Below are 26,019 nucleotides of genomic sequence, written 5' to 3'. Positions count from 1 at the left end.
GTGAATCTGAAACTCCAGTACTTTGGCCACCTGATGTGAAGAACTGACTCACTGGAAAAGACCCTGATGCTAGGAAAGACTAAAGGTCGGAAGAGAAGGGGTTGACAGACAATGGGATGGTTGGATGGCATCACTGACTCAATGGACATGAGTTTGAGTAAGCTCCAGGAGTTGGTGATGGACTGGGAATCCTGGAGTGCTGCAGTCCATGGGTTCACAAATAGTCAGACATGACTGAATGACTGAACTAAACTGATATGGAATATATATTATATACGTATTAATATAAGAGATTTATTTTTCTCTGACTCCACTTTGTATAACAGGCTCTAGGTTCATCCACCTCACTAGAACCGACTCAAACGCATTACTTTTTATGGCTGAGTAATATTGCATTGAATATATGTACCACAACTTCTTTATCCGTTCATTTGTCGATGGACGTCTAGGTTGCTTTCAAGTCCTAGCTATTGTAAATAGTGCTGCAATGAAGATAGTGTATATACTCTTGATCCTTTAGACTGTATTCATCTATTCTCAAGCTTCTTTTCATTTATCAATATATCTTTATCTTTGTACAATCTCCAGAGAGTCCTTCAATTGTTAGCAAAAATTCTTTGATATTCATTTATTGTGCATGCTCAGTCCCTTCAGTTGCATCCAACCCTTTGTGACCCCATGGACTGTAGCCCACCAAGCTCCTCTGTTCATGAGATTCTCCAGGCAAAAAGACTGGAGTGGATTGCCATGCCCTCCTCCAGTGTATCTTCCCAACCCAGGGATCAAACCCACATCTCCTGGATCTCCAGCATTGACAGGCAGATTCTTTACCACTGAGCCACCAGTGAAGCCCCTAAAATTTTAAATTCTTATCTAGTTTTTTGGTCCGCTTGAAAACAAAAAGTTTTGATATCACCGGTCTAAGACTAGTGAATATAAAATGGAATGTTTTCCAGGAGCAGTTAACAGTAAATATAAACACCCTTAGTAACAATAAAACATTCCAGTTTTTATGAAACCTTAAGAAAAACATCTAATTTCCGTGTAAAGTTTGATGTTTCACTTCCATGATTTCATTTGATCATTACTAAAACCCTGTGGGGGAGGATATTTGAACAGAGGAGAAAGCTGATACAGGGAGAGATCAAATGACTTAAGCAGGGCTGCACAACCAGAAAAGGACAAAGCCAGCAATCAGGATCCCTGCTACATCCAGTTTAGAGTTATTGCACTCTGCTTTAGACAGAAAATATTTAACTTCCTTCTGCCTGTGAAATTGCAGCCCTGTGCAAGGTGTTATGGAAACTTCCAGTTTGAGCATGCTCCTTCAGGGGTCCAGTAAGATTCACAATCTATTTTCTGTTTGCCTGACAGAGCACGTTTGACTGCCTTCCTAATTCTCATCTCTCTCTTGGACATCTCCCATCTGAAAACCTTTTCCTCCTTTTTGTATTTGCTGAGAGAGAGCTGGACTTTTATGTGGTCCCCTCTTCCTTTTCCTTCTTTTACAAGGACAGAAAAAAAGTTGGAGAGGAATAAGGTATAAGACTTTTGTCAAATATTCATCAGATCCTCTAATGAGATTTTTCTCCCTTCTGCCCCCAAATATGAAAAAGTTTTCCCCGGTAGCCATTCTTTTAGATCATTTTTTTTCTCCTTTCTGGTGAATGTCCAACCTGCACTGGGAAGAATTTCTTTATTAAACTCTTCTAGTTTTTGACATGATTTCTTCCATCGACACGTTTTAAAAAATTGCCTTTCTTGTTCTCTGGCTCTTATAATAAAAAATACATTAAATTGTATATCAATCTAATTAAATTCAAATGTAAATAAAGATGCATATTATTTTTCTTATGATGTTTTTATGATAACACTGTAACCATTCAAGTTGAGACACAGTACTCACTCATTGATTAGCGTCTTATTTTTAGGTCTTTTCACCGGTAACGAAGAAGGTATATGGTGCTTTTGAGATAATTGCCAAAATTATATTAGGGAAATTTCAAGAACTTAGAATTACTGAGCCCAAAGAAGACACCACGACGGACCATCTCTTCAAAGTTCTACAGTTTGTGATCATTGTAAAAAAGATCCAGTCAGTCATTGTATTCACTTTAAAAATCCAAGTGAAATACATTTAAATGACAAAAAAAATAGTTAAAGACATAAGGAAGTAACTTAAGAGTAATTGTTTAAATATCAGAGCATCATTGTAAGGAACTCTTGTAATCTGTAAGAACAACAACAGAAAGCAATCATGATATTCAGCAATCATGACTAGACCACAAAATGAACTGGATACTTGCTGAAAAAGCAGGTCTGCACTTTTGCCTCCTCAAACCTAGGAGTCTCTTTGCTTTTCAGAGTTCCCCTGAATATGCCCACTCCCACAGTAGGGCTGAGGTCTCTTTTTTTTATCATCTGACTCTAGCTTTGGGCCATTTCTTCTTTTTCCTTCTCTCAACCTCCATCTTCACAATGACACACTGCGTTCGGTAATTGCTGTCTTTTGCAATTGTTCTAGCTCCAAACTGGCTGATGAGTGGAGAGACCCAGCAGTCCGTCAAAATGGTGCAGAGTGCCTGAAGCAGCCGTGCCCTGAGCTGGAGAAAGTGAACTGCACTTTCTGGGGCTGTTCCAGTAGGAGAGGTGCTAGTAGAGGAAATCTACAAACACTATGTGTTTTTTTTTTTTTCCCCTAAGCAGGTCCATTCATAAGCCAGAAAAAAATGTAAACAGCATGCTAATTATATTTACAGTTGAAATTAAATCAAGAAGCCCTGGAAACACTCGAGTGAATAAAGTGAAATGCTCCTCAAGGTTTCAGAGGTTAAAGTATGAGAAAGGATCACATAAAATGAGAATTAAGGCAGACAGGTATAACCCCAGTGCTTTGGAGGGAAAAAAAAACAAGCTATAGAAGTAAGCAGCAAGAGAGGAAAAATCCAGAAAACAGTAATTCCAGAGAGATCAAGAGAGAGTGGACAACAAATGAGATATGTTTGCAATATGCCATGGAAGCTAATGTGATTTGGGGCTGTGTGTGTGGAGACGTCACATCACGAGGGAGAGGTGGTGTAATTTAGTGCGTTTGACAGAAACACACCTGGAATATTGTGTTCCTGGGAGCAGACAGCTATAGAGGAACTAGAGGGAAATCAGCATAGAGCAACAACAGTGATTCACAAGTGATCCGCTGATTTATGAGAAAAACGGGCTGTGTGATCTGGCTTACAAGAGTAGCAACAGTGGAGCATTTAACTTACTTTAAGGGTGTTTTCCTGGGCCTTTTACCTATGAGTCAAGAATGATTAAATTGTAATTAGCATAAAAGTATATACTACAGTTCAAAATGGAGGACTGCCATTTACAAGAAGGAAAAATTCTTGGGAAGAACAGCTATGAGATTATTTAAGTAACTTTTTAGGAGAGTAGAAGGAGGGCACGGCTGGAAAAATATGAGTTACATTGTGATCATACTTTTCATTCCCAAGCGGCTAGATTTACCCTGGCCGTGACCCTTCAGTACTGAAGACTTGAGTGGACCTGCTCATCTGTCAGAACCTAGAAAATTCCCTGGATGTCTGTTCTTCTGCCAAGTTCCACTCAGAGGTGATCGTTTTTAAATCTGGTTTTAGTGTACTCCCTACATAAGTGCTTATGGCAGATGGCTTATCTTTTCCATCCTTTTGGGTGCTCCTAGTTATCTGCAAAGGCAGTGACTGAAAGCGACAATTGATCTGCCATATTCTGTATGTAAGGCTGGAGGTTGTCCCTTCATCTGAAGATTGGGTTCTAAAGGCAAAGGAGAGATTAATCTGATTTTTAAAAAAATATCTCGAAATGATTGCTGGAGGAGCAGCATTTTGTACTAGCTAATGAGGCTAATTTGTTCTTTAAATACAAGTTACTGTGCTTCCTAAATTAAAATTCACTTCTGATGTAAATAAAGAAGATATAAATATGGAGAAGAGATGTATGCTGTATTTTTTATTTTGCACTTTGGAGCCCATTCTAAGAGGAACTGTTAGAAAAGAGATTTTATTCTCTAAATCTGGGGAGATCTTTGCTTCCTGGCTTCAAATACATGGAAGGACAATGAATAGCATTCGTTTTACAAAAAAGAGAGGAAGGTGTGATGACTTTCTCTCAGCTAGAGATTGTAAAGTGCATGGTTCTGGATATTATTTCCTAAACTGTTGTAAGTCTTAACATTCTCATCCAGAAAATGAATGTGGGGAGTATATTGCTTTCAAAGTAATCACATAGTCCACTGACAAATGCTTTATTACCATTTAGCTATTTAATTAAATCTGTCATTTAAGAGGAAGTTCTTATTCCTAAATCAAGGGGTTTTCCTTCTGTTCACTGTGGTGAGGAGAGTGCTAGTTCTCATGTGACCTTGCTATAGAAGGTTTTCTTATTCTTTGTATTTTGAGTGTTACAGAGAGCAGAGCAGAGCTTTAGATAAATTAAAGCAAACAATACAAGGAAAGGCCTTAAAAGTAAATGACATTAATTTTATAAATATTGTTTGGTTAGCTCTCTAAAATAAGAGTTTGGACAACATTCTATAAGAAATAGATATTGTCTTAATGGTGCAACAACTTTTAATGCTTAAACTAACAAATTTTACAGAGCAATTATCTGAAGCATCATTTAATATGTAGTTTATCTGAGGGATTTACATTACACTTGTATGCTAGGTTTTCTTCCTGAACACTGGATTCTGACTTTTTGGCTCATAACTAAGAATTTGGCTGCCCTTTTCTTATCTCATTTTAAGTTCAGATTCAGGAACCAGGAGAAAGCTATGTTATTTATCTGATTTAATTGATGACTTATGTCTGGGATTTTGAATGGGTTTATAACATAAACGTTGCCCTTTCTGATACCAGTGATTTACTTTAAAACAATTGAAACTGTTACCTAATGGAACTTAAATTGCTGTTCACTGGCCAGGCTATGCAACAGACCAGATGAGAGCCACTGCAGCTTTAAACACAGGCACACCCAGACTAAAGATTTATTTTCTTCCCTTTCCATGCCAGATTTGGCAAAGTTTCTCTGAAACTTGCTTCCTTCCTATGCTTTTTCTTCTTTACTTTAGCACTGCTGAAAAATTTGGTGTAACAAATGGCTGTTAAAGTTGGAGGAAGAGTATGCCCGATCAAAGGAAAGATCTCTGTGTGGGGCCTAGTGTGCGGTACGAGCCCCTAGCATGCCAGAGGTACTTTCACCGTCAAATGCAAACTCTTTATCATGGTCCCCAAGGCCCTGCGGCTCTGGTTCCTGTCTACACCTGCACTCTTAGGCTGACCCGCTCTCTTCCTGCTTTATGGCATGCTTTCTGTGGCTTGAGGAGCATGTCCTTTTCTGTCATGGGGACTTTGCACTTGCTACTCCTTCTTCTTAGAAGACCCTTCCTCTGAGTCTAAGTAGCTAGCTCTCCTCTTTTAGGTCTCAACTTAAGTGTCACCACTTTAGAAAGGACTTTCTCTCATCCTCAACCTCAGATAGCCCTGGCGCTATCACCTTTTCTACAACTTGCTGTTGCTGCTCAGCCCTAAGTTGTGTCTGACTCTTTGCGGTCCCAGGGTCTGGAGCCCTGGGATCCTGCAGGCTCCTCTGTCCATGGGATTTCCCAGGCAAGAATACTGGAGTGGATTGCCATTTCCTTTTTCCAGGGGATCTTCCTGACCCAGGGATTGAACCCACATCTCCTGCATTGGCAGGTGGATTCTTAACCACTTAGTAACTTACTCTCTGTTGTATTACCTGGTCCTCTTTGCCCCTCTCCTTTCTCCTCCTCTGCCCCTTCTTCCTTTTTCTTCATAGTACCTTACTGACATTGTCCCGATTGTTTAGTGCCTGTTTATTGACTGTTTACTTCCCTAGAAAGCATGTTTCATGAGAACAGAGGACTTGTATTTTCTCTGGTGCTGAGAACAACACTTGGCCCATCAGGGTGGGTCAATATTTCTTAAATATTGGGCAAGATATTACAGAAATATTTCATTACATATTTTCAAATCTTTTCACTAGTATAAATGGAGAAAAAAAGAAACATTAAAAATGATTGTCTTAACATATGCTCAGGCATGCTTCTTAACTACAGCTATCAGGATATAATAAATGTTGCCAACATCAGCAAACTCTTCTAATATATACACAGATGCTAGGGTACCACCATCAGAAAGGCATTCTTGTAGATGTAAAGGAAACTGGAAGACTGATGAAAGGATCAGGCTGAAAGGTTCTTGAAGTCAAGCTCCTTCATTTCAGTGATTCGTTTGGATCCTCTGAAACTATTGTGGGACATAGGACACAACCACAGCCTGAAATGGGCTGAAATAAAATGGAATGTTATAATAGATGCCAGGAAAAGGCCAGTGCAAAGGAAGTGAGAGAGTCCATTCCTAGGCAGGTTGATAAGAAGTCCAGGGCCCCCGAGGAGAAAGGGGTCTGGGGCCCTCAAGGAGGAGATAGGGGTCTGGAATTCTCAAGGAGGAGGAAAGGACAAACTTTTTTTTTTTCTCTACATTCCTTAGTCTTAGTCACATAAAACATTTTTTTCTTTAAGCCTGGAACTGATGATTACACAACAAACAACTCAGTTTAAACTCTGTGCTAAGGATTATATGGAGAACTCCTTGGAGAAGGAAATGGCAACCCACTCCAATACTCTTGCCTGGAAAATCCCATGGATGGAGAAGCCTGGTAGGCGACAGTCCACGTGGTCTCAGAGTTGGACACAACTGAGCAACTGAGGACTCTGCAAAGGATTATATAACAACAATGTATCTTGCTTGAGGACAGTTTCTCCTTCCTGAAAACCTTCAGGCTAATCCTGTGATCTTAAAATGTAAATTATGGGAGTGGGTCTGGTAAGATCTTTACAACCTTGAGACATTCTTTTGATTTATTGTAATAACCGATTAAGAAAGTATTTAACTCCCTTGCTTAGACTAGCAATGGGGGCACTCTCTGTCCCCCTTCTCATGTCTGCGTCAGAAGCTTTCTCTGCCCCTTTTTCACTTTAATGAAACTCTGCTATGCATGAGACAAGGTGCTCAGGGCTGGAGCACTGGGATGACCCTGAGGATGGGATGGGAGGGAAGTGGGAGGGGGGTTCAGGATGGGGAACACGTGTACACCTATGGCTGATTCATCCCGATGTATGGCAAAAACCACTACAATATTGTAAAGTAATTAGCCTCCAATTAAAATAAATAAATTAAAACAAACAAACAAACTCTACTATACAAAAGCTCTTGAGTGACCAAGTCTGGTCCCTGGTCCCAAACCTAAATCTTCTTCTTTGGAGATAACTGACACCATTACTCGTAAGCAATCAGAAGTGAGGTAGGTTACATTCCCAAACTAAAGATCATTACCGGCATAAGGCATCTAGCACTGCCCTTTGCCTTTCCCAACAAGCAGAAGTCTGAAATGAGGAATAAATCTATGGGTACAAAAGAAGGAACCCAGGCCTCCTTCCAAGGTGTATCAAGCAGAAAATAAGAACTGCATCTCTTAGGTTCTCATAAAGGCTCCCAGTCAGCCAAGCCGTGGTTCTAGGGGAAGCAAGGAAATCTCTCCCAGGATCATTGTCACAGGCAAAGCAAAAATCTGCCTACGTGGCAGCAGTAGCTAGAAGCCCTTTCTAAGGGTCAGGTATCACCTAAATGCTGTGTGTCTATTACCTCATTAAATCTGCACCACGACCCTGTGTAATGTGTACTGTTATTATTTTCAGTTTTACATATGAAGAGACCAAGACACAGAAAAGGGAAATAATTTGCCCCCAATTAATCAGCTAGTAAGTGGCAGAGCCATATTTGAACTTGGACAGGCTGGCTCCGCTGCCTGTGGAGACTAAGAGCTCTGAAGCTCTTCAATCTGTGATCTTGGTTTTGGGTAGGGAGGATTTTTACAGCCCTCTTGTCTCTGGAAACAGGAAACCCAGGGCCAGATATTAAGGAGTAACTGAAGGCTAGCTAATGGTACATTATGATGACTGAGAAACATGATGGAAAGAATGTGTTGTGATCCTGCTGTACTCAGCAAGCTCCTAAGCGGTTTGATGGAAGGGAGGCTTGCTTCTTCCTGCAAGTGCCCCTGCGTTATGTGCAGAGAAGAGAGCAGAGCATTTATGACTGTCTGAACAGGGTCCCCTTGGCTTTCTCCTTTGCTGCATCCAAATGGTGCCTGATGGCCTCGCACGTCCCACTGGACCTGCGCTAACTCAGAAAGACAGCACAGCAGAGCAGAAAGGACTTGGACCCTGGGAAGAGGCCACCCTGGACTTAAATCCTGGCTCTGTCACTTGTTAGCTGCATGACTGCTGGCAAGTTTCCGAACCTCTCTTTGCCTCAGCTTTCTCATCCACAAGATGAGGCTAATATTAGTCACTTTTCAGAGCTATTGTGAGCATAATCAATGAAATAAGACCTGTGAAAATGTCTAGCACATAGAAGGCACTCAGTAAACATTACCTCCCTCTTCCCCTCCCATATTCTTACCTAGAGAATTTCATGGACAAAGGAGCCTAGCAGGCTATAGTCCATGGGATCACAAAAAGTCAGACATGACTGAGCAACTGACATTTTTCACTCTTTCAAAGCCAGAACAAATCCTCACCTGTGGACTCTCAGAACTACATTTCAGATCGTGTGTGGTGCCAGAGTGAGTATGTCAGCAAGGGATACGCGATACAGCAAATTAGTTTACATTTTCTGTTTATGTTCTGGGAATGGAGAGCATTGAGCACAACTTGAATTATAAGTCACTGGTTTTCTTGTTGAAGGTTTAGACCTAGGCTGCATGGTAGAGGCAGGTGATGAGGGGTGATGGAGAGTAACGTTTACCCTGATCTCGACGGGTGAGTTAAGGCAATCAACTGGATTTTACTCTGCCAGAGTCTAACACCTGTTTCTCCAAGTACAGTGAGTTACAGAGATAGCACGTCTTGTAAAAATAATGAAAATAACTCTGTGAACAGCACGGAAGTAAGTTGGGGCTACTTCCACCCACACAGAGATGAATTTTATGTGCAGAAACCCAGTGGAATATAAATGAACTGCTGTATATGAGAAAGAAGAAAGAAAAGGCTGGGACTTTAAGATGTATCTCAGGAAGAAACCTGCATGGTCTTTCCTCTGTCTCTGCAAAGTAGGATCATGGACACAGAATCCCCTTCTTGCAGGAGTATAGCTGGTTGTAATAAAATGTCATGCACAGTATGATGGAAAGCTTGTGTTTGGAGGCACTCAGTCTCAGGAGCCCCTGGCTGTTATCACAAACTCTCTAGATGCTCTTTTTCTATGTGCCCTTATTCAGGGCACGATTTACTGGCAGCAGGTATTTGTTCATTCTGACAAATGTCAGCTTCTTAACTTTCACTTTGGAGAGGGAAGGGTGACAGGCACCATCCTGCCTGTGTTGAACTGAAGGCCTTCCCACAGTGCTTGCTGGAGGGCAAGCAGTGTGTACACGTTAGAGCCTCATGGCTGGAGCTGGCCCAGTCTCCTCTCCCCTTGTCAGGTAGGGTGACTCAGCATCAGCAGACTTGCTCCAGATGTCTTGCCAGCATCTGATTGATGTACAACCTGGGGAGCCCCCAGTCTCCCATGATGTACAAGGAGACAGGAAGCCCACAGCCTCCAAGTGGTGCCCTGGGGGTTTCTAAAGTGCACTAATGCACTAATTGAGCATCACTGTTCTGCTGTCTGCCATGCTGCTTCCATCCCTGTCCATTTCTCATTTTTCAGTTATTTGCTTTCTAGAGGCTCACTTAATCAAATAGCCCACTCAGTTCATCAAATGACTGTTGAAGCATACAACTTGCCAAGGCGCTGTCCAAGGTACCACACCCTACGGTTAGTTAAAGGAAATGGCAACCCACTCCAGTATTCTTGCCTGGGAAATCCCACGGACAGAGGAGCCTGGTGGGCTGCAGTCCTTGGGGTTGCAAAGAGTCGGACACGACTGAGGGACTGAGCTCACAAGCTTCCCAATATTTACTTAAACTTTGAGAGAACATCAAATTGAGATGTATCCAACAAAATCCTCCTTAATAAATCATTAGTTATTGACTTACTATCCTCTCTGTCACAATATGCTTGTTAGTCTTGAGAAGAACTTAGAAATGTTTGGACATGACTCGAGCTTTCAGGAAGCTTACCATAAGTCAAGTTAGGAAGATATAATAAATAATGCATACATGGTAAATAATCTAAGAAGTATACAATTAAGAGGTAAATTTTTAAGGAAACAATAACTAAAAATGCTTTATTTTTCAAGCTCTTTAGACTTAAACATGATCTTGGTTAAAATAAAATTGTATTTTTCCCTGAACTTTTTCTTGAGATAAATTTACACATAACATTTATCATAAAAATTTACCATTTTTAAGGGTACAATTCTGTGACATCCTGGTAAAATTTGTAGCACAAACTAAAATGACAGAGGAATTGAAAAAGATGAAAGATTACAAAAATCTGATGCTTTTAAAGTAAATGTGACTTGAGCTCTTATTCAAAAAAGATAGATAGGACTGGAATAGATAGGGGGGAACAATGAAAATATGTCTGTGGCACACCAACAAGATTTACCCGAATGTCTCCATATAAATTAGAGTTTATGTAAAATGTTTATTCTTGTCTTTTGTGGCCATTTGAAAGTGAAACTACAAGTTTATAACTTCATAGTTCTGATAAGTGTGGAAGTTTAGAATTAAGAAATCTTATTTTAAACAAATTAAGAACTTGAGGGTCATTTTGCAATCTGATTACAGCTTTTGTTTGAACACCTTCAATAAAAATATTTCCCCAGAGGCTAAGTCTCAAGAAAAAGCTGTCAGTGAAAAATGGTTTCAATCTTTTAATTTCTCTAAGTAATAAATGTCCTACTTCTGTAAAGGTGACAGTCGCTGTATCATCTATATGCAATTGGCATGGCCCTGGAAACTTCTGATTTTTTTCAAAACTAAAATTTTCTAATGAATTTGTCTTTCTAACAGCAGAGATGACCCACTGACAAATATGCCATGATACTTCAAAGGATACCAGACATCACCACACCTGGGAAAATGCAGAGCAAACAAAATAGAGCAGAAATAAAAACAAATTCCATGACCACATCCAGAACTTATAATCAGAGTTTATTTTAAAACACATCAGACTAAAGCATAAACAAAGAGTCAAACACCTAGATTCTAGTTCAAGCACTTAATCAGCTTGGCAAAGAAATGCTAGCGAGCTTCAGTCCACTTATCTAGGCTATCATCTGAGCAATACACCCATCTCTCTTTTAAATGTGTGATGAACTTATATATAAAGAAGAGATACCTGTTCCTCCTAATTTGTATGATTTTGTTAAGTATCAAAATGGATCATGATATGATAATAAGATGGAAGATGTAATTAATATAGAAGCCATTCTGAGTAATGGCACAGATGGATCCAATCAGGAGTGTGGGAGTCATTCTCGAGGCACATTTGGATCACAGAGGTGAAGACCAGACTCTCAGTGTTAATTCTGGGCACTATTTAAAACCTTCCATCCATATGACTTTGGACTTGTTTTGTATCTACTAGAAAGCTTGTTTATATGTGTGTTTTAACCGCGGCACTCCCGTTATCTTTCTCCATGCAAGGCCCCTTAGGTGGTGTTTGCATTTAGTGGAGTGATTTTTGTTTTCAAAGAGGGAAATTTTATAAATTGTGCTTCACTTTTATTTCAGCTTGAGCTGTTTTCTCCTGGGAAAACAGCTTTTTGCTTGGCAAAAATGGATGTGAAGCATTGGCGAAAACGAAAGGCCGTTTTTATTGCAAAGAAAACTGCCTTTTGCTTTTGCCAAAAAAAGCAAAACATATGAGACAAAACTACAAATATTTCCCTGTTTGCCAACCCTGTGAAAACGTGATTTTTCACCAGTGGTGAGAATATTTTCCCACACCACTCTTTCCATTTCTAAAAATTATTATTTCAATGGTAAAAGTCATAGTTTATACCTGCAACACCTCATGACTGTAACAGAATATCATGAATATTATTATTAAATATGTTGAATATATTTTATCTTCAAGGTAGTATTGGAAGACATACAGCCCTCACCCAGCAAGATTAAGATCGCAACAAAGTATAACGGAAAAGTCACCAAGGAATGTTTCACTGATGCAGACCAAGAACACTTGAAAAGGAAATGTATTCGGGTTGAACTTGGATGTAATGTGGAGTATGCTGCTGCTGCTGCTGCTAAGTTGCTTCAGTCGATGTCACTGAATAAATAAAGACTTGGGGAAACATCGGTGAAAGAGAAGAAAAGCGTAGTAATAATATCATATGGTTGTGCCACCTTTGAAAAATCAGCTCCACTTCCTGGGGTCTCAGATTCCATTTATGAAAATGATAAGTTTTGATGAAATGACCAGAATCCTTTCATATCTACAAATTTGCAATAACCAGATAGGAAGTAACTCTGTAAAATATAGAAATTGTCAATATCAAGGGATCTCCACTAACTGACTTGATTCCAAAATAGACCACTGAAGTCAGAAGTCTACGTGGTGCCTTTAATGATTTATGTGAAGGTATTCACATAACAAAGTCAACTGAGAATTTCTTTGTGGTCCTGGTTGCCCTCAATATGCTTTTCCTCATGCCTACACTAAGCCCCTGGGCTTCCCAGGTGGCGCTAGTGGTATTAAGCACTCGCCTGCCAATGCTGGAGATGTAAGAGACATGGGTTCAATCCCCTAGTGGGGAAGATCCCCTGGAGGAGAGCATAGCAACCTACTCCAGTATTCTTGACTGGAGAGTCCCCATGGACAGAGGAACCTGGCGCGCTACATTCCAGAGTCACAAAGAGTTGGACATGACTAAAGCGACTAAACCCACGGGCACACAAGCCCCTTATGGTGATTAAGCCAATTTCTCCTCACTTTTCGCCAGTGAAGTAGCAAGCACTCATTCACCTTTTCAATACTATTAAAATATTCAAAATATTAATACAGATGTGACCCAGTAAAAGCAATTGATTTGCTCAGGAAAGTGGGGTGTAAACAAATTTGTGATATGGGAATGCTGTTTTGAAAGATATTTAATTTTTAAAAGCAAATCTATGGATTCATTTATCTGCAAGGAAATGATAATGACTTAGTCACTCAGTTGTGTCTGACTCTTTGCAACCCCATGGACTGTAGCCCATCAGGCTCCTCTGTCCATGGGTTTCTCCAGGCAAGAATACTGGAGCGTGTTGCTATGTCTTTCTCCAGGGAATCTTCCCAACCCGGGGTTCAAACCCAGGTCTCCTACATAGCAAGCAGATTTTTTACTGTCTGAGCCACCAGGGAAGACCCATTTATCAGCAAGGAATCATTTGATTAAATAAAGATGTTTATCTCAAAGGATTTATTTTAACAAGGGTATTTCATGGATATTGTAGAAAACCTTCAGAAGTTCCTTGCACTCCTTGCTACTCTTCCTTCAAACCCGGGTCTTCTGTTTTTCTCCCCCTCTAAGGGCTGCCTTTATTGAATGGTGGTCATGGGCCAGACACGGGGCTGGACACACTCATTCTCCATCCCTGTTTCAGTTGCTCATTGGTTGTAACAGTGCACCAGGCGCCGATAGGCCTTTGAGCATGCTTTCCCGTTCATCCCATTTGGCAAGCCCTAGGGATGAGTTATTATTGTCCTCTGTAACCAAAGCGGCCTTCTACAGGCCTTGGGTTGCTGATAAAGTTCTGTTACTCAGCACCCCAGAGACTGGGCTTGATCTGAGAACCTCCCCCTCCATGTGTCCATCTATTTTTCTTCTCAGTAGGATTTTCGTGGAACTTTGGCATGGATGGTGTGGGGGTGAGGGATCTTGATATCCCTTTTGCTACAGAAGGACCAGGCTTACTGGGAAGAAGCTTTTCTGGAAATCCTATCCAAAGTGAAAAGCTGGCAAGGTCCACAGCTCCTGAAGCAGCCTCTTGTTCCAAAACTGTTCCCTCTATATTGGTAAATTTGTAGAGGGGGCTGTGCTTTCCTTGTTATAGTTGATAGAAGGACTCTAGCTAACATGCCAGGCATCTTAGAATTAGAGCACTTTCAATCCCCTTATTCTTACTTTGTGTGGGCTCTGGATTGAACCTCCTCGCTTTGCAAAGAAGCTTTTTTAGCCCCTGTATCCATAGGGGGAGAATGTGGTGGGACAAATGTTATCCACAAAATCTCCCATGTGCCCAGGCATGGTGATGCCTACTTTGTAGAGGTAGGAAACAAATAAAAAGTAAACAGAAAAACATCAGTTAATAAAGTGATACCCAAGGATGTTTAGAGCAATTGACCTTCAACTCCATCAAACACAATGCTCTTAAAACAAGTTTGTAATGCTCCAATAACCTTGCTGTGAAATTCATAGAAAATATATCTATCGATATAATTTTAAAGTGCACATTATAATGCACTTTAAATAGAAGTATGAACTGATTTTATAAATATATTTTATGTAGAAACATAAACACGCTTCTCAGATAGCTCAAACAGTAAAGAAACTGCCCACAATGCGGGAGACCTGGGTTCGATCCCTGGGTCGGAAAGACTCCCTGGAGAAGGAAGTGGCAATCCACTCCAGTATTTTCGCCAGGAAAATCTCATCGGACAGAGGAGCTTGATGGGCTGCAGTCCACGGCGTCACAAAGACTTGGACATGACTGAGAAACTAACACTTTCAAAACGGAGGAAATGAGTATAAAATGACTTAGTCTACAGATGATAAAAAAGTTTTAATTATGTAAAATATATTTATTAAATATAAAAAGGAGATATAAGAGGAAAATAATTTATCAAAAAAGAATATGTATTGCAAATGCATGAACTCAACGACACTAGATACTGTTATTTCTCTGGCAGTTGCTCCAAGCTTTAGTTATATTTCCTCTAATGTGCATTTTTCCCTATCAGTGCTTCACACATGCATATTTATGTCTTTCCCTCAAATAAGGAAAAAACTTCCTCTACCCTCTTCTCCTGGCACATTACTATTGTCTGAAGTTTTAAGTCTGAAATGGTGCAGATATTTTTTGGCGAGGGAGGTGGATCATTGTTTGTTAAATCAAAACTTTCCTAGTATCATTTTTTTATTTCAAAATTATCTTTAAAGTGTACAATTCAGTGTTTTTTTTGTTTATTCACAAGATTGTGCAACTATCACCACTACATATCCAAAATATTTTCATTGCCCCCCAAAGAAACCCTATATCCCTTAGTAGCCACTCCTCACCTCCTGCCTCAGCCCTTGGAAATCACTAATTTGCCTTCTGTTTCTGTGAGTTTTCCTTTTCTGACTGTGTGGATCACAATAAACTGTGGAAAACTCTGAGAGAGACGGGAATACCAGACTACCTGACCTGCCTCTTGAGAAACCTATATGCAGGTCAGGAAGCAACAGTTAAAACTAGACATGGAACAACAGACTGGTTCCAAATAGGAAAAGGAGTACGTCAAGGCTGTATATTGTCACTCTGCTTATTTAACTTATATGCTGAGTACATCATGAGAAACGCTGGGCTGGAAGAAACACAAGCTGGAATCAAGATTGCCGGGAGAAATATCAACAACCTCAGATATACAGATGACACCACCCTTATGGCAGAAAGTGAAGAGGAGCTAAAAAGCCTCTTGATGAAAGTAAAAGAGGAGAGTGAAAAAGTTGGCTTAAAGCTCAACATTCAGAAAACGAAGATCATGGCATCCGGTCCCATCACTTCATGGGAAATAGATGGGGAAACAGTGGAAACAGTGTCAGACTTTATTTTTTGGAGCTCCAAAGCACTGCAGATGGTGACTGCAGCCATGAAATTAAAAGACGCTTACTCCTTGGAAGAAAAGGTAGGACCAACCTAGATAGCATATTCAAAAGCAGAGACATTACTCTGCCGATGAAGGTCCGTCTAGTCAAGGATATGGTTTTTCCAGTAGTCATGTATGGATGTGAGAGTTGGACTATGAAGAAGGCTGAGTGCCGAAAAATCGATGCTTTTGAACTGTGGTGTTGGAGAAGACTCTTGAGAGTCCCTTGGACTGCAAGGAGATCTAACCAGTCCATTCTGAAGGAGACCAGCCTTGGGATTTCTTTGGAAGGAATGATGCTAAAGCTGAAGCTCCAGTACTTTGGCCACCTCATGCAAAGAGTTGACTCATTGGAAAAGACCCTGATGCTGGGAGGGATTGCGGGCAGGAGGAGAAGGGGAGGACAGAGGATGAGATGGCTGGATGGCATCACGGACTCGATGGACGTGAGTCTGAGTGAGGTCTGGGAGTTGGTGATGGACAGGGAGGCCTGGCCTGCTGCGATTCATGGGGTCGCAAAGAGTCAGACACGACTGAGCGACTGAACTGAACTGAACATTCTGTATAAATGGATATAATATGTGGCCTTCTAAACTAACGTCTTTCACTTAGCATGTTTTCGAGGCTCAATCCTGTCATATCATATATCAATACTTCATTTCTTTTTATTTCCTACTGTGTTGTTGCTTCTTTTTGGAGCAGTTTTCCTTTTTCTTTTTTTTTCCTTTATTTATTTATTTAAGCTGGAGGATAATTGCTTTACAATGTTGTGTTGGTTTCTGCTGTACAACAACATGAATCAGTCATAATTAAATATATATCCCCTCCCTCTTGAGCTCTCCTCCCATCCCACCCCTCTAGGTCATCATGGAGTACCAGGCTGGGCTCCCTATGTTACACAGCAGCTTCCCTGTAGTTATCTGTTTTACACATGGTAGTTACATAAGTCAATGCTACTTTCTCAATTCATCCTATTGTCTCCTTCTCCCGCTGTGTCTACAAGTCTGTTCTCTATGTCTGTGTCTCTATTCCTGCCCTGCAAATAGGTTCGTCAGCACCATTTTTTTAGATTCCATATATATGCATTCAGTCAGTCAGTCAGTTCAGTCGCTCAGTCGTGTCTGACTCCTTGTGACCCCATGAATCGCAGGACACCAGGCCTCCCTGTCCATCACCAACTCCCAGAGTTCACTCAGACTCATGTCCATCGAGTTGGTGATGCCATCCTGCCATCTCATCCTGGGTCGTCCCCTTCTCCTCCTGCCCCCAATCCCTCCCAGCATCAGAGTCTTTTCCAATGAGTCAACTCTTTGTATGAAATGGCCAAAGTATTGGAGTTTCAGCTTCAGCATCAGTCCTTCCAATGAACACCCAGGACTGATCTCCTTTAGGATGGACTGGTTGGATCTCCTTGTAGTCCAAGGGACTCTCAAGAGTCTTCTCCAACACCACAGTTCAAAAGCATCAATTCTTTGGCACTCAGCTTTCTTCACAGTCCAACTCTCACATTCACACATGACCACTAGAAAAATCATATTCTTGACTAGATGGACCTTTGTTGGCTAACTAATATCTCTGCTTTTCAATATGCTATCTGGGTTGGTCATAACTTTTCTTCCAAGGAGTAAGCGTCTTTTAATTTCATGGCTGCAGTCACCATCTGCAGTGCTTTTGGAGCCCCAAAAAATAAAGTCTGACACTGTTTCCACTGTTTCCCATCTATTTCCCATGAAGTGATGGGACCAGATGCCATGATCTTCGTTTTCTGAATGTTGAGCTTTAAGCCAACTTTTTCGCTCTCTTCTTTCACTTTCACCAAGAGGCTCTTTAGTTCCTCTTCACTTTCTGCCATAAGGGTGGTGTCATCTGCATATCTGAGGTTATTGATATTTCTCCAGCAATCTTGATTCCAGCTTGTGTTTCTTCCAGCCCAGCGTTTCTCATGATGTACTCTGCATATAAGTTAAATAAGCAGAGTGACAATATACAGCCTTGACGTACTCCTTTTCCTATTTGGAACCAGTGTGTTGTTCCATGTCTAGTTTTAACTGTTGCTTCCTGACCTGCATATAGGTTTCTCAAGAGGCAGGTCAGGTGGTCTGGTATTCTCATCTCTCTCAGAATTTTCCACAGTTTGTTGTAAATATATGTTTGTTTTCCTGTTTCTGATTTACTTCACTCCGTATAACAAGCTCTAGGTTCATCCACTTCAGTTCAACTGACTCACTTAATTTCCCTTCTTAAAGTTTATCTCCTAAAAAGTCTTGTAGAGAGGCATATATCTGGGGTATAAATTTTCCTTAGACCAAGTATGCTTCAGAATAGCTTCATTTTATACTCATGTTTAAATAAAAATTGACTGAATAGAAATGTTTAGGTTCAAAGTATTTCTCCAAATATTTTTCTCCTTGTTTACTTCTCTCCCTTAGAGGTCAATGGTACAGTCTTGCTTTTGTCTTCCATGCCTTTTAACTTTTCTCTTATTCTTTCTTTTCTTAATGCTTTCTTTGAGAGTTCTTTGACCTGTATTTTCCAGTTCATTAAATCTTTCTTCATCTGCATCCCTTCTGATATTTAATCTACCCATTGAATATTTTACTTGGAGAATTATATTTTTCTGTACACAACATTCCTCGTACACAATAGTCACTTGTTCCTCTTGCAGGTGTACAATACCCTCCTTAATTCTGAGGGTTCTCAATTTTGCTCATTTTAAGTTCTTGTTCTGTCTCTCCCATTAAATTTGTCTTCCCTGGGAAAGAGTTGTTTTGTGTTTCTCTGTGAGTTTATCTTTTCTTCTATGGAGATTTTCAACTGCATTGATTGCCAGGGTTTGCCTTGGAGGAGGGGAGGAAACCTTGCTGTGCTTTCCAGGCTAGTCTAGGTTTGAGGGTTGGGGCTGCTCCCGAAGGTGAGCAGACCCTTGTATCGCATCCCTGCTCATCCACTCCCTGTTTTCCCTACTTGAGATATCATCTGTTCCCCAGGGAGCTCCAAGGACTTCCGTCCCAGGAAAAGTGGTTGTGAGTGGGCGACAGGGGAAGAGGCGTGGGCTCCTGCCAGTCAGCCTGCCTGCCTTTATTCCGTCTCCTGTTCTGGCAGGCACTGACACTGCCCTCCTGTTCCCTCTCCAGTTCTACCTTTCCTAGGTGCTGTCTTAATATTGCTGCACAAAATGATCTTCGCAGGCAAATGCAAACAAGGGAAGGGGAATAAGAGAAAGGAAGGTATCTGGTGGCTCTGGCCTTTACCTCCAGACCACACTTCTCCCTTAGTACTTCTTGAGCTCAGCTTTGTAGCCCTCCAATCTCAGCCTCTTCATCTCTTCTGTGGTGTCTTCATACAGGATTAGATTCAGGGGAGAGAGTCAGCATCTCATGCTACTTTGCCATTTTTCAGCCTTAAAGTATTATCTCTTGTCTTTAAAATATGAAAGAAACATTAATTTGACTTCAAATCAAGGCTATTCTGACATTTGATTGGTAGAGCATTCAGAATAAAATGTGCAAGCCCTTGGATTTAAGTGTGTTTTAATAGCCTTTGTTTACAAAAGAGAGATCATTTAAAAACTCAATGGTCTGATTAATATTTCATCTTAATAGAAGCCCAGATACTGAGTTCAACCAACAACTCCACTCTGAGAGGGTTCAGTTGGTTGGTGTTTGGCTCTCAATTTCTAAATATAGAAAGTGGGAAGATGCTTGTAAGGACATCTGTCTGGGCAATTGCCAGCCCTGCTTTCAAAGGCAATCCATTAATACAACTATTGGAGAGGGTGGGTTTTGGAGGGGGAGTATACATTTGAATCATTTCTTCATTCAAAACATATTTATTGAAATGGCAACCCACTCCAGTATTCTTGCCTGGGAAATCCCATGGACAGGGGAGCCTGGGGGGCTCTTGCGTCCATGGGGTTGAAAGAGTCGGACATGACTGAGCAACTGAACAACAGCAATACTGTGTGCCAGACTTGATGCTAATATCTTCACAAGATAGTCTTTTATGTGAGTGATAACCAGAGTTTTAAAGTGTAAACTGATCATATAGTTCATAACATTGAACATAGAGTCTGAAGAAAGAGTTCTATTCTTGTTCTATAAAAAGTCTGGTCTGTGCTAAAGTTAGACTATGTTACTCAAGAAACTTTGTTCAATGACACTTTGACGGTTCAAGAAATACTATATCAGAGAGATGGCTCTTTCTGTAGACTATCCCTTTAGACTCTGGTGTGGAAAGTTTGGCATCCTGGTCTGCAGACATGGAGCCAAGAGCAGGGAATCAGCAGAGGGACTCCTAGGCAGATACTGGGGTTGTTTTGGCCCAGATGTAGCACAATAAATTATCTGGAAACTAGTTAAAATGTGGGTTCTAGGATCTTTCCAAGAGATATTGAACTAGTATCTCTAGGGTTGCTGGCCCTGACATCTGAAAAATTTAGGGCCTTGTCTATGTGTGGATCTCTTCTCCGTGTGTGATCCTAGGGCAGACCAGATGGGAACTGCTCACATGGAAAGAAGAAAAGGGTGGCCCCAAGGGACAGGCAACTATAGAGAGACACTGGAGTCATAGTGAAAATGAATTAATACTAGTTAGTTAAAATGCATTCATAAGAGCTGAGTTAATAAGTTCTGAGAAATAATATTATGTTCAAGATAAACATATGTGATGATAGAATTGTTCACAGTTCATTGTGTTGTGAAAGGGGAGCCTAGAGTTAGGTATAGGATGAGTAAAGCAAATTAAGATCCAGAGCACCAAAACATAGTAGAACTTAACTTTTAATTAGAGCCTTGTGTCTGTTGTGATGCATGAAGGCCCTGTCAAGATTCCACTGGTGGAGAGAGAGATTATTTCTCAAAGTCCTAAAGGGCTTCCCTGGTGGCTCAGATGGTAAAAAGAAAATCTGCCTGCAAAAATGTAAGAGACCTGGATTCAATCCCTGGGTGGAGAAGATCCCCTGGAGGAGAAATAGCAACCCACTCCAATCTTCTTGCCTGGAGAATCCCCAAAGGCAGAGGAGCCTGAGGGGCTGCAGTCTTCGGGGGCACAAAGAATTGGATACAACTGCGTGCGCACGCACACATACACACACACACACACACACACACATACACAGAGGTGTCGCTAGAAATAAGAGATGTAGTTTGATCACTGGATTGGGAAGATCCCCTGGAGAAGGAAATGGCAACCCACTCCAGTATTCTTGCCTGGAGAATCCCATGGACAGAGGAACCTGGAGGGTTAAAGTCCACAGGGTCGAAAAGAGTCGAGAACAACTGAAGCAACTAAGCACGCAGGCAAGGGGAAGATGCCATACTCATTTGTCCATTCACTCACTGATTTATTCATTTGATCAAGCAGCTAGACGTGACATATTCATTACATAACAAATGTTGAGGGCCTCTTATATGGCAGGCATTGTATAAATGTAAGACTGGAAAGGTAGGCAGGGACTAAACCACCCACGGCCAGGTATAGTTTTGTTTTTATCCTAAAAGCAAATGGAAGTCACTGAGTGATTCTAAGAATTGAAGTAACATACTATCTGAGCATGTTGAAAGTCCATTCCCCTGCAGCGTAAGGAGAGATTGGAGGGGACAGGCATGGCTGCAGACAGGCCAGATGGGAGACCATCAGTTTCCAGATGAGAAGCAATGGTTTGGACTGGGTGCACAGAAGTAACGAGAAATGGACAGATAGATAGTTAAGAGAAAAAATTACGTTGATAGGACATGATACTAGATTGAATATGGGGAGTTGGGTCTTCCTTGCTGTACTTGGGCTTTCTCTAGTTGCGGTGACTGGGAGCTACTGTCCAGGTGTGGTGCACAGGCTTCTCATTGCAGTGGCTTCTCTTGTTATGAAGCACGGGCTCTAGAGCACAGGCTCAGTAGTCATGGCACTTGGGCTTAGTTGCCCTGCGGCATGTGGAATCTTCCTGGACCAGGTATTGAACCTGAGTCCCCTGAGTTGGCAGGGAGATTCTTAACCACTGGACCACCAGGGAAGTCCCGTGGGGAGCTTTTTAGGGAGAGGGAGATGCCAAAATCACTCCCAGACTTCTAGCTTCATTGGCTAAATGAATGATGGTGCCATTATTCACTGAGAGAGAAAACAGTGGAAGAAGTTAAGCCTGAATTACGATGCTTAGAGTCAAGCCATGTGCTCTGGCTACTTCTGCTCCCCTCATGCCGCTAACAGACCCTTTGATTCCCCCCATAGTCCCTTCATTGACCCCTTTGGTTGCCTCCACAGAGGACTGACTCATCATTATCAGGGTCATGCTCTGGAGAAAACTGTTTGCTAAACTAGTTGATGACCACTAAAGGAAGGCATTAGGTAAAATAATTGGGAGGGGACATGAAATTACCAAGCCCCACCCCAGCAATGGTGGGAAGGGAAGAACCTGGATGGTTTAGTTTGGGAAATTCTTTGATATGGTTACCAAGCCACTGGCATTCGCCTTTCTGGCTTTTGTAGGTAAACCCTTCCCCTACACATTCATCTGAGTTGGTTAACAACCATGGCCTGTTTTGAGTGTCCTTTGTCGCCTTTTTTTTTTTTCCTGACTGCTCTGGAGCTTATGAATAGGAAAATGTTGAAAAGGCAGGCAGAAAACCTTATTCAGCCAGACAATATTTTATTGGTCCCACCATGTACAAAACACTCTATTAGTTTTTGAAGAGGTAAGAAAGAAACGGCTCCCAATAAAAGAAAAAGAAGAAGCAAAACAACCAGGTAATCCATAAATTGTACAATCAACTCTTAAGAAACTAAGGGAAGTGTGATAATTACCAGGAGACCCTCGGGACAAGAGCTCAGCAGAGGCAGGAGACCAAGTTTTAGTGGTTTATTTGAGGGTGGGGTGGATGCTGGCAAGCTGCTTGGAGCTATGCAGGAGTATTGAGGCTAGAATTTTATAGACTTTGGCTGTTTCTTGTCCTCTCAGTTTATTGCTGGAAAGGATCACTAAAACTCCCAACCAGGAGTAAATGAAAAGTTATAAGCCCATCTTTCTGGAAAACATACCCTCTGTATGTAATTTTCGAGAAAATGGAATTAATTCTCCCTGTTTAGTGTGTGAGGCGACCACCTAAAACTATCAAAGTGGAAAATAATATTTAGAGAATGTTACAGGGTAAAAGAAGAAAGGGTAAGCATTTCCCTGCATTTTGAGACTCAGAAATAAGAAGGGAGTCCATCCACACATGGCGGGGTGTAGGGCCTCAGGAGTTTCTGAAAAATGTCATGAAACTGTTTAGGGAACAGTGTGGGAAACTGAAGGAGTGGCTTAAATATAATTTTCTGGCTGCCTGTTGAGTACCTGAATCAGGCCCTGCAGACAGTCCTCTCAACAATCCTATCAATGGATTTTGTATCTCCACTTTTACAGAAAAGAATATGAAGGTTTGGTGATACTGTCACACAGCTAATACAGGATGGATGGATATGCATATACGCTCAGTCGTGTCCGACTCTTTGCAACTCCATGGATCATAGCCCACCAGGATCCTCTGTTCATGGAATTTTCCAGGCAAGAATACTAGAATGGGGTGCCATTTCCTTGTCCAGGGTATCTTCCCGACCCAGGGGTTGAACCCATGTCTTCTGCATTGCAGGCAGATTTTTCACTACTGCGCCACTCAGTCAGACCCAGAAGAGTTCTGCTGGATTCCATAGTCTATGACATGGTGTTGTTTTTTGTTGTGGGTGCCCTTCCCACTCCTTTGGTGTTTTCTCCAACGCTGTAGAGAATTACTCAGGCTATGAGCTGCATAAAAGGTTCCCACAGCTGCCTTGTCCCCAGGGCACCGGGCACTTAGAGCAGCGGTTCTTTCTGAGTGTGGTCCCTGGACCAGCAGCCTCGGCATCACCTGGAACTTGTCAGATGTAAACATTCTCAAGCTCCACCCCTGAACTAATGAACAGGAAACTCTGGGGTGGGACCCAGCCATCTGTGTTGTAACAAGCCCTCCAGGGGATTCTGAGGAAACCAGTGACTTGGAGGGATTCCCTGGGGAACTTTGCCAGGGCCTCTCCAAGAAGTACTCTAGAGCAACTCAAGGAAGTAACTAAGAGTGCTCCAGGGCTCAGCTTTCCATGGGTGACAGCTCCTTTCCTAAGGGTCTACACGGGGGCCTCTGCCATCTGTAGCATGTGCCTGGCACTGTGGGAAAAGCTCCTGGAGGCTTCCTTCTCCAGCCATCTGGCCTTGACTCTCTGGGACTTATAAACCAGGCCAGCTGGTTCTCCCTTGCCATTGCAGAACAGAAAGCCACCCAGCCAGGTGGAGGCTCTCGTCACATTCCCCTCCGTGTTCACATCCTCTCCCTGGTGGAGAAGCTGGCAGCTTGGAGGAGAACAAGATGCTTTGGCCAGAGCTCCTGCAGGCTGAGGCTGGTGGGAGGAGGGCCTCATATTTGAAGGGGTTGTGATCCCACACCTGGGAAAGGTGTGTACTTCCCCAGAGAAGCAGATAGGGAGTCAAAGACGGTGTGCCAGAACAAAAAAGACTTCCAGCTGGTGCTAACTCAGAGGAGAAGGGGAGATGTGGGTGTTAAAGGGCAGCCTGTGGCAAAAGGAGTTGAACACAGAAAGCGACACATACCTGAGACCAGGAGTCACACATGGAGACCGTCCAGATTAAATGATAGGTGTTAGACGTTAGAGCCCTTCCAAGTTTCTAAAATATCCTTCGCTGGCTGATACTGATGCAGCTAGTCCATAGACCATCATCTGGAGACCATTGCTGCCTTTCACAATATGATGAGTGCCTGCTCCAGATAAAGACCAGATAAGGATTTGTGTGAATTTTCATTAAAGTCACTTGAAACTTTGTTTTTAATTAGTTGGTACATTGGCTTGACTGTTTTTGCAGAGATGAAAAACAGAGGGCTAAATCAGGTAGAAGATTTATTTCTCTTTTACATGAAAAAGTCTGAGCTGGCTGGGCAACCAGCGTGGTGTGCTGACCAGATGTACCCACAGTGTTACCCCAGTGACCCAGGACACTTCTCTCTTGTTGTCTGCCCCCATCCACATGACCAGAACTGGCTCATCAGTGCCACAACAGTGCTCCAACCCTTGGGAAGAGGCAAAAGCGGAGGCAGAGTGCAGAGTCAGCTTGGTCTGCTGTGGCAATGTACTACAGACTGGGCAGCTTAAACAATAGATATTCATCTCTCTCAGTCAGGAGGTGGCACTTTTGAGATCAGAATGCTAGTGGGATCAGGTTCTGAGGAAGGCTCTCTTCCTGGCTTGTGAAGGGCCATCTTGCTCAATCCTCACATCGCAGAGAGAGCAAGCTTTTGGTCTCTCTCTCTCTCTTTGTCCTATACGGGCTATAATGGGCCTCCCTGGGTGGCTCAGAGAGCAAAGAGTCCACCTGCAATGCAGGAGACCTGGATTTGATCCCTGGGTCAGGAAGATCCCCTGGAGGAGGGAATGGCTACCGACTCCAGTATTCCTGCCTGGAAAATTCCATGGACAGAGGAGCCTGGTGGGCTACAGTCCATGCGGTCACAAAGAGTTGGACACGACTGGGCAACTAACACACACACACACACACACACACACACACACACACAAGGACTGTAATCTTATCATGGGTCCCTACCTTCCTGACCTTATTTAAATGTAATTACCTCCCAAAGGTCCTACCTCCAAATATCATTACACGAGGGTTAAGACTTTCGCAGAGAAACTTTGAGGGGAAACAAACATTGAATCCACAACACAGGGCAAACAGCTTCTTGTTAATTATGTAACCCCAAAGTTACAGGCATTACTTTCACTCACATCTTATTGGTCAAAATCTGTTCGTATGACCACATCTGTTGTGAGGGAAGTGGGGGAAATAAAATCTCTGTCTGACTAGCCATTGCTCAGCTAAAATTTGGAGAGTTTTGTTATTAAGAGGAAAAGGAGAAAATGGATACTGAGAGTTAATTAATTTCTTCCCAAAGGGCTTTATCACTATACCTCTCTTTCCCAAGCCACACTTTTTATCCTTATGCTCTGTCTCTTGTCCTGTCTGCGTATGTGTGATGCCCTCCTTTGTTCATACATGAGGCCCTAGACATTGTGAAGATCTCTCAGAGGCTGTGACCAGGTCTGGACCTGCCACACAGGATGTCATATTTTAAACTGCCTAGAGAAAGGCAATGCCAAAGAA

At 42.0% G+C, this 26,019-nt stretch overlaps 1 long non-coding RNA gene across 1 annotated transcript in view; it reads right to left on the bottom strand.

The window, feature by feature from the left end:
- The window catches only part of LOC138416426 (uncharacterized), a 32,708-nt gene extending 6,909 nt beyond the window's left edge, over positions 1-25,799 (bottom strand). Inside the window, exon 1 of the long non-coding RNA XR_011247668.1 lies at positions 24,454-25,799. This is a non-coding gene — a long non-coding RNA (uncharacterized lncRNA). The remainder of the gene's footprint in view (positions 1-24,453) is intronic.
- Positions 25,800-26,019: the final 220 nt, after the last annotated feature.

Source organism: Ovis canadensis, chromosome 12, assembly GCF_042477335.2.
Source record: "Ovis canadensis isolate MfBH-ARS-UI-01 breed Bighorn chromosome 12, ARS-UI_OviCan_v2, whole genome shotgun sequence".
NCBI lineage: Eukaryota > Metazoa > Chordata > Mammalia > Artiodactyla > Bovidae > Ovis > Ovis canadensis.
Note: the sequence above shows the minus strand (reverse complement) of the source record. Positions and strands in the feature narration are given on the sequence as shown.